Raw genomic sequence first — 7,990 nt, 5'->3', positions numbered from 1 at the left:
CATGCAAAAGTTGCCTCACACAAAACTTGCACATACTCAATAGGAACCAGACATAAAACTCGCCACGCGCAAAACTTGCTGCACACAACTTGCTACACTAACCCGTCGCATGCAACTCGACACACAAAAAGTTGCTACACGCATGTCGCCACACAAAACTCATCTCACAAAAGTCGCTACATGCATGTTGCCACACACAACTCAACACACAAACTTGACACATGAGACTCGCCCTAAAACACACACAAGTCTGGTATTATCCTTCAAAAATAAAAATCTGATTAGACAAACTACAAGAGCAACAAATGTACCATATAGGAAATACGGCAGCTGTCAGTCACATGACCTGTCTATTATGTGTATGTGTGAGCTAATATATACTGCCAGGGGGAGGGCTTCCTGTTGGCTGCCAATTTAGCTTACAAATACTGAGGTAAAAATACTGACGAAATAACGTGTGAACGAGGTCTAATACAGGAGGAGATGACACACAGATATATACTATATACAGGAGGAGATGACACACAGATATATACTATATACAGGAGGAGATGACACACAGATATATACTATATACAGGAGGAGATGACACACAGATATATACTATATACAGGGGAGATGACACACAGGTATATACTATATACAGGAGGAGATGACATACAGGTATATGGTGTATATATAGGAGGAGATGACACACAGATATATACTATATGCAGGAGGAGATGACACACAGATATATACTATATACAGGAGGAGATGACACACAGATATATACTATATACAGGAGGAGATGACACACAGGTATATACTATATACAGGGGAGATGACATACAGGTATATACTATATACAGGAGATGACATACAGGTATATACTATATATAGGAGGGGATGACATACAGGTATATACAGAAGAGATGACCTACAGGTATATACTATATACAGGAGGAGATGACACATAGGTATATACAATATACAGGAGGAGATGACATACAGCAGGTATATACTATATACAGGGGAGATGACATACAGGTATATACTATATACAGGAGATGATATACAGGTGTATACTATATATTAGGGAGATGACAAACATGTATATACTGAGGTGTGAGGTGAAAATGAAAAGGTGTGAGTGCAAAATGAGAGGAGTGAGGGAAAATAGTGGAGTGATCGGAAAATGACAGATGTGAGGTCGAAATGACAAGTGTTAGGGCGGAATGAGAGGAGTGAGGGGGAAAATAAGAGGAGTGAGGGAGAAAATGAAAGATGTGATGCGGAAAATGAGAGGCGTGATGGGAAAATAAGAGAAGTGAGGTGCTATAACTAATCACAGATATTTACTATGCCCAGGCAATGCCGGGCTCTTCAGCTAGTAGACATATATAGGAGCTACTAGATGGTGGCCCGATTCTAACACGTCGGGTATTCTAGAATATGCATGTCCACGTAGTATATTGCCCAGCCACGTAGTATATTGCCCAGCCACGTAGTATATTGCCCAGTCACGTAGTATATTGCCCAGCGACGTAATACATTGCCCAGTAACATAGTATATTGCCCAGCGACGTAGTATATTGCCCAGTAACGTAGTATATTGCCCAGCTATGTAGTATATTGGCCAGTCACGTAGTATATTGCCCAGCTACGTAGTATATTGCCCAGCCACATAGTATATTGCCCAGCCACGTAGTATATTGCCCAGTCACGTAGTATATTGCCCAGTCACGTAGTATATTGCCCAGCCACGTAGTATATTGCCCAGTCACGTAGTATAATGCACAGCCACGTAGTATATTGCCCAGCCACGTAGTATATTGCCCAGCGATGTAGTATATTGCCCAGCGATGTAGTATATTGCCCAGTCACGTAGTATATAATAATAATAATAATTTTATTTATATAGCGCCAACATATTCCGCAGCGCTTTACAAATTATAGAGGGGACTTGTACAGACAATAAACATTACAGCATAACAGAAATACAGTTCAAAACAGATACCAGGAGGAATGAGGGCCCTGCTCGCAAGCTTACAAACTATGGGGAAAAGGGGAGACACGAGAGGTGGATGGTAACAATTGCTTTAGTTATTCGGACCAGCTATAGTGTAAGGCTCAGGTGTTCATGTAAAGCTGCATGAACCAGTTACCTGCCTAAGTATGTAGCAGTACAGACACAGAGGGCTAATACTGCATAAAGTGTATGAGAACATGATGCGAGGAACCTTTTTTTTTTTTTTTATTATAAATAGGCCACACAGGGATCGTTAGGTTAATGCATTGAGGCGGTAGGCCAGTCTGAACAAATGAGTTTTTAGGGCACGCTTAAAACTGTGGGGATTGGGGATTAATCGTATTAACCTAGGTAGTGCATTCCAAAGAATCGGCGCAGCACGTGTAAAGTCTTGGAGACGGGAGTGGGAGGTTCTGATTATTGAGGATGCTAACCTGAGGTCATTAGCGGAGCGGAGGGCACGGGTAGGGTGGTAGACTGATACCAGGGAGGAGATGTAGGGTGGTGCTGAGCCATGGAGTGCTTTGTGGATGAGGGTAGTAGTTTTGTACTGGATTCTGGAGTGGATGGGTAGCCAGTGTAATGACTGGCACAGGGTAGAGGCATCGGTGTAACGGTTGGTGAGGAATATGATCCTGGCTGCAGCATTCAGGACAGATTGGAGCGGGGAGAGTTTTGCAAGAGGGAGACCGATTAGTAGAGAGTTACAATAGTCCAGACGAGAATGAATAAGTGAAACAGTCAGAGTTTTTGCAGAGTCGAAATTAAGAAAAGGGCGAATTCTAGAAATGTTTTTGAGATGCAGGTAAGAAGAGCGAGCCAGTGATCGGATGTAGGGGGTGAATGAAAGGTCAGAATCAAGGATGACCCCAAGGCAGCAGGCATGTTGCTTTGGAGTAATGGTGGAACCGCACACGGAGATGGCAATGTCAGGCAAAGGTAGGTTAGTAGAGGGAGAGAACACGAGGAGTTCAGTTTTTGACAGGTTTAGTTTCAGATAGAGGGAGGACATGATGTTAGAGACAGCGGTAAGACAATCACTGGTGTTTTCTAAAAAGGCCGGTGTGATATCGGGAGCAGAAGTGTATAATTGGGTGTCGTCAGCATAGAGATGGTAATGGAAACCAAATCTACTGATTGTTTGTCCAATAGGGGCAGTATACAACGAGAAGAGTAGGGGGCCTAGGACTGATCCTTGAGGAACCCCAACAGTAAGGGGAAGGTGAGAGGAGGAGGAACCAGCAAAACATACAGTGAAGGATCGGTCAGAGAGATAGGAGGAGAACCAGGAGAGAACGGTGTCCTTGAGGCCGATGGAGCGGAGCATAGTGAGGAGGAGCTGATGATCCACAGTGTCAAATGCTGCAGAGAGATCCAAGAGAATTAGCATGGAGTAGTGACCATTAGATTTAGCTGTTAGTAGGTCATTAGAGACTTTAATGAGGGCAGTTTCAGTAGAGTGTAAAGAGCGGAAGCCAGATTGAAGAGGGTCGAGAAGAGAGTTATCTGAGAGATAGCGGGTAAGACGGGAGTGGACCAGGCGTTCGAGGAGTTTAGAGATGAAGGGAAGATTAGAGACAGGTCTATAATTAGCGGCACAGTTTTGATCGAGGGATGGTTTTTTAAGTAATGGATGTATGATGGCATGCTTAAATGAGGAGGGAAAAATACCGGAAGTGAGGGAAAGGTTGAATATTTTTGTTAGGTGAGAGGTGATAGCCGGGGAAAGGGACTGGAGGAGATGTGACGGAATGGGGTCACTGGTGCAAGTGGTCGGGCGCGAAGATGCAAGGAGCCTGCTTACTTCTTCTTCTGTAACTGCTTCAAAGTCAGAGAGTGAACTAGATGCAGTGGGGGAGGGAGGACAGTGCATGGTATGAAGAGATTGGGAGATGATTTCCTGTCGAATGTGGTCAATTTTTTCTTTGAAGTAATTGGCCAGATCGTCAGCACGGAGATCCGTGGTTGGGGCCTGCTCTCTTGGGTTGAGTAGGGACTGGAACGTGTCAAAGAGACGTTTAGGGTTATTGGACAGGGAGGTGATGAGGGTGTTGAAGTAGGTTTGTTTGGAGAGGTGAAGGGCAGAATTGTATGTCTTTAGCATGAACTTATAATGGATGAAATCTTCGGGTAGATTAGATTTTCTCCACAGACGTTCTGCGCACCTGGAGCACCGCTGCAGGAAACGTGTTTGCAGCGTGTGCCACGGTTGTTGCCGTCTGTGCCGAGTTGTTTTATGTATAGGAGGAGCAGCTTCATCCAGAGCACTTTGCAGGGTTTCATTGTAATGCTTCAATGCAGAATCAGGACATGAGATGGAGGAAATAGGGGCCAATGAGGACTGCAAGTTCTTCATAAGTTTCTGGGTGTTAATGGCCTGTATGTTTCTATAGGTGTGGAAAGTGGGGGTGACCTGAGCGGGATGGCAGTTCTTGATAGAGAATGAAAGAAGGTTGTGGTCAGAGAGCGGGAGAGGGGAGTTTGTGAAGTCATCCACTGAGCAAAGTCGGGAGAAGACCAAGTCAAGGGAGTTTCCATCTTCATGTGTTGGAGAGTTAGTATGCTGCGAGAGGCCAAAAGAGGAGGATAGAGATAAAAGGTGAGAAACAGATGGGGAGAGGGGAGAGGCAATGGGGATGTTGAAATCACCCATGATAAGGGTAGGGGTGTCACAGGAGAGAAAGTGTGGAAGCCAGGTGGCAAAGTGATCCAGGAACTGATGAGAGGGGCCGGGAGGACGATACACCACCGCCACTCGCATGGAGAAGGGGACGTAGAGTCTGACCACATGGACCTCAAAGGAAGGGAAGACAAGTGAGGGTACTTGGGGGATAACTTGGAAAGTACATATATTGCCCAGCGATGTAGTATATTGCCCAGTCACGTAGTATATTGCCCAGCCACGTAGTATACAGCACAGAGCCACGTAGTATATTGCCCAGCCACGTAGTATATTGCCCAACAACGTAGTATATTGCCCAGCCACGTAGTATGTAGTATATTGGTCAGCCACGTATTATATTGCCCAGGAATGTAGTATATTGGCCAGTGACATAAAATAAAAAATAAACATATACTCACCTTAGTCCTGGCTCCTGTGTACGGTGCACGCGCAGCTTCTGGTGCCAGGGTTGGTATGACTATGAGCGCAGGACCTGTGATGATGTCGCGGTCACATGACCGTGACATCATGGTAGGTCCTTCTCGCCCAGGCGCGCAGGACCTGTGATGATGTCGCGGTCACATGACCGTGACGTCATGGCAGGTCCTTCTCCCATAGCATCCTTAGCACCGGAACCTGCCGGCGGAAAGCACGCACATCGGAGGGTGAGAATAACTGGGTTTTTTTCTTAATATTATTATTATTTGTAACATTAGATCGTTTTACTATTGATGCTGCATGCGCAGCATCAATAGTAAAAACTTGGTCACACAGGGTTTATAGCTGCGGTAATGGAGTGCGTTACACCGCACTCCGGTAACGCTGGCATTAACCCTGTGTAAGGGCTGACTGGATGACTGGAGGGGAGTATGGAGCGGGCACTGACTGCGGGGAGGAAAGAGCAGCCATATTGCCGCCGAACTGTGGCCGTCGCTGATTGGTCGTGGCAATGGTCGTGGGCGTTTTGCCACGACCAATCAGCGACTTGGATTCCATGACAGACAGAGGCCGCGACCAATGAATATCTGTGACAGAAAGACAGACAGAAGTGACCCTTAGACAATTATATATAGATTGATTCAAAATGGTTCAAATTTTTTAGCAAAATCAATCAAATGGTTCCAAATTTCCACACACCTAATTTGCACCTCTCGGTTGTTGTTAATATATATATGTTATAATCGTTCAAGAAAGAAATGGTCAACAATTTTACTGCATGTCATAGCAGTCTACATAGGAAAAAAATAAATGGGGTTTCCCACACAGGAAATAAGAAAATATTGCTAAGATATGCCAAGACTTACTGATCGGTTAACGTCTTGTAAGGTGTGACCCCCAAAGCTCCAGAAATGGAGTGCTGTAAATGGCTTTGGCCACTGAAGAAGAATCGGAGAGCAGTGCCACTGAAAAAGGAGGAGTTGTCGGAGAACCAAAAGGAACTGATCCCTTGATATGTTGCGCGTAGAGGCGCCATGTTCGATCCCCTGGAAGTGACAGTGAACCTCTCATTCTTAGAGTTATAGGAGCACTTTATGAGGCAGTGGGGAGGCGGACTATTAGATAGTGGAGGCCTAGCGGGTGAGAGGAGGTTCTCTACCTAATAGGGAGATTGCTTGTAGAGGTGAGATGGCTCCTAATTGTTAATGACCCACAGAGGAGAGATGTCTCGTAATGATTGATGACTCACAGAAGTGAGAGAGCCTGTATAGAGAGATTGGAGAGGTGAGATGGCCCACATAGTGGAGAGGGCCACCTGTAAGGAGAGATGGCCGACAGAGGGAAGATGGCCTGCAAGGAGAGAAGGTCCACAGAAGAGTAATGGTCTGTAAGGAGAGATGGCCTGCAGAGGTGAGAGAGCCTGTAACGAAAGATGACCCACAGAAGTGAGGTAGCTTATAGAGAGTGGCTTATAGACAGATGACCCGCATAGTGTTCATAGCCAACACGGGTGAGATGGCCCTGTAGAGAGTATGGTGCATCGGAGTATGAGGCTGATTTCTGATGTCATGGAGAGCTGTGGTCTGGAGGAGCTAAGAAGATGTACTTCCACCAGGTTTAGGCTGACAGCTATCTCAGCAGAATTCCCCAAACTCAGTAGTGCCCGCTTGGCTGGGCACTCCTATGTTCTCTATGAAAAAAACTACTCACTCGTTGGTCAGCAGCTTAACTCGGGGAAAACAATGCTATCTGCAGTCCAAAATTGGACATGCATGGTCGACATCACTCCTGACCATTATTTAGCCGGCACCCCCATACACATTGGACCATCGGCTGAACCAATCGATATCAACTCATTCGACTGATTAAATTTAATTTGTGTGACCAATTGTAGTTGCCCCCTGGTCACACATGGCGTAATCTCTGAGGTATTGAACCCTGGAGGCAGAGCTGCAAGTGAGACCCCAAACCTGAGATACCAGAGGTCTACATGGGACAGTTGTCCGCCTGACATCATTTCCTCACCATCCCATAGTTCCTTTACAGTTTGACTGCCTGGTCCCACCAGATCCACAGAAAGGAGATGTCGTTGCACTGGTTGCGCCGCCCTACGTGCAGGAGCTAATGAGATATTTGTCTCTTCATTCTCCATGATTCTCAACGACATGGTTCCCAGTGGTCACCCCTCAATCATAATGTTATTGCATATCCCAATGTTAGGTCATAGCATTAAATTATAGAAATGCCCTTTAAAGCTCTATAAGACTCGTCTTTGTCCATTACCTTTTATCGATCAGTCACGTGGATGCATCACCCTATGGTCCTAATGTTTCACAGGTATAGTGCTATAGCCACAACGGGACCACTAGGCCCCTTGGAAAAGCGGGTGGTGGCCTTTTTAATGATCACCATTTTATATTAATTTTTTTAACGTTTGTTTCTTTGGAGAGAAGTATCTATGCGGCTGGCCGCTGGGGTCTGTATGTCTGTATTGAGAGGGGTCTGGTCTGGAGTTTCTATTTATTTGAGGAGTGTAGTTCAGGGTCTTTATTAAAGGGGTATTCCCATCGCCAAGATCCTATCCCAATATGTAGTAGGTATAATACTATTAACAAATACCTCCAATTAGAAATGTAGTATATATATAGTTCTTCTGATTAGCGATGTCGCGTACCCCATGTGCAGGGCATTGCAGTAGCTTAGCATAGGTTCTTGGACATGGGAATACCATGATACCATATTTAGAAAGTTTTTGTTAGTTAAAGGGGTCTGGTTTGAGGTATGTATATATTTAGAGGTCTAATTTAGTTAAAGGGGTCTGGTATGAGGTCTGTAGAGGGTCTCTGATATTTGAGGGAATCTGGTCTGGGGGCTGTATA

The sequence above is a fragment of the Ranitomeya imitator genome, chromosome 4 (genome assembly GCF_032444005.1).
Source record: "Ranitomeya imitator isolate aRanImi1 chromosome 4, aRanImi1.pri, whole genome shotgun sequence".
In the NCBI taxonomy this organism is placed as follows: Eukaryota; Metazoa; Chordata; class Amphibia; order Anura; family Dendrobatidae; genus Ranitomeya; species Ranitomeya imitator.
This window is presented reverse-complemented; position numbering follows the sequence as displayed.